Source organism: Amborella trichopoda, chromosome 9 (genome assembly GCF_054954075.1).
Source record: "Amborella trichopoda isolate Santa Cruz 75 chromosome 9, AtrichopodaSantaCruz75HAP2 v2.0, whole genome shotgun sequence".
In the NCBI taxonomy this organism is placed as follows: domain Eukaryota; kingdom Viridiplantae; phylum Streptophyta; class Magnoliopsida; order Amborellales; family Amborellaceae; genus Amborella; species Amborella trichopoda.
Window position 1 is genome coordinate 18200800 of NC_142344.1, and position 1708 is coordinate 18202507.

General features: G+C 38.6%; 1 long non-coding RNA gene across 1 annotated transcript; it reads left to right on the forward strand.

The window, feature by feature from the left end:
- Positions 1–377: 377 nt before the first annotated feature.
- LOC105421808 (uncharacterized) lies at positions 378–1301 on the forward strand. The gene is made up of 2 exons (XR_016040019.1): positions 378–515; positions 605–1301. It is a non-coding gene; the product is annotated as an uncharacterized LOC105421808 (long non-coding RNA).
- The last annotated feature ends 407 nt before the right edge of the window (positions 1302–1708 follow it).

The window sequence follows — 1708 nt, forward strand, 5'->3', positions numbered from 1 at the left end:
TCTAGGTTCAGTATGGTTCACTAGGCTAAGTATAGTCCTTAAGGCATAGAATTTGACGTCTCTAAGAATTCCCTTGGCCATAATTTATAAGGGATGTTTACAGATATGTGAGCATTTAGTCAATTGTAAAGTGGTCCATCCGTATGATCACCATGATGACTATATAGCATATTAGATTATTGCCGATCATCTAAGAATGAGTTTCGATACGGTGGAAGAAACTACCAATGGACAGCTCCACGAGATGATAAACTTATGGAAGTAATGACCAGCTATGTGGAAGACAAGTTGAGGCGGAATGGAGTTTATGTAGGGAGGATTGGGCAAGAATTACACGTGTGATGTGCGAGAAATATGGCTCAAGATTCGACAAAACAAGGATAAGAAATAGATTGTGGTCATTGAAGACTTCGTGTGCCCATATTTAGAACCTACCTGGGGAGTCTAGGTTCTATTGGAATGAGGATAAGAGGATGGTCTCCACGGATTGGGCAATATGGGTGCAATATTGTGAGGTACAGAAGATTCGAACTATTTTTTATTAATATTATTCTTTATGTAACCTGTGTCCATTTGTTCAATTTCCATAGTTGTTTTGTCGCAGAGGCGCAGTTGGGCATTAAAGTACAAGAGCAGAGCTTCCCTCCCATGGATGACATGGAGTGTTGGCCCGAAATCTTTGACGGTGAGGGATAATCAGCCTGAGCCAGATCATAAGGAATTGAATCGGATATCTCAAGAGGTGAAGGAGGCAGTAGCCACAAAGTTACTATCGGATGCCACTAGCGGGGATGTTGGTGTTGCTCCTCTGGCAAATGAAAGAGGAATCGTGGTCAGTCATATACAGTTGTGGGGCCATTGTGGAGGTAACAAGCCATGTCAATAGGACAATACTTGGCTTCTGCAATTGGATCATTGTCGATCTCAATGGATAGGATATTCGATCATTCATTTCTTTTGCAGACATATGATGCATAGATACTGTGTCTGATGTTTAAAAAAAGGAAGGCATTGATTCATAGCTCTAGATCAAGGCTGCTAACTAGTTTATAGATTCTATGAAAGCCCGCATGTTCCTGTCCATTGATCGTAAGTTGTGGTTGCAGTCCCATTTCCCTCAGGACTTTTAGCTTGCTTGTTTGGATTTTTTTTGGAACAATGGAACTCAAACCCCTTTCATATTAAAGAGAGGACTTCTTTTCTGTTTATTGTAGTTGTTTGTGTGGATGTTTTATGTGGACAAAACTAGTTCTTTATTATGTCTCTGCATCTTAATGAAAGTAATGTCTTTATTATTTTTGTACATCTCAATGGATGTGGGTGCTTATGTGGATGATAGTATTTTTTTTCTTGTCTCCGTTGATGTTCAAGTGAATGTAGACATTTATATGGATATTTATGTGGATGTTTATGCAAGTGAATGTACTTACATATTGTCTTTTTGCATCGCCAGGGATGTAGATATTTATGTTGATGTTTTTCTTTTATATGGAGGGTTTTATTTGTTTTTTTTTTTGTTTTTTTTCGCAGTTTGGATTCTTGAGACATCCTTGATAGTATTAGTGATGCTCTAAATAAATCTTATGACGGTTTTTTGTGGTTGTTTCCATGCATAATATGTTATATCCACATCCAGATGGGTGTAACTGAAATGGACCCCTTGTGTTTTTGGAGTGCGGGATAGGCTACACTAAGGATCCATTTGAGC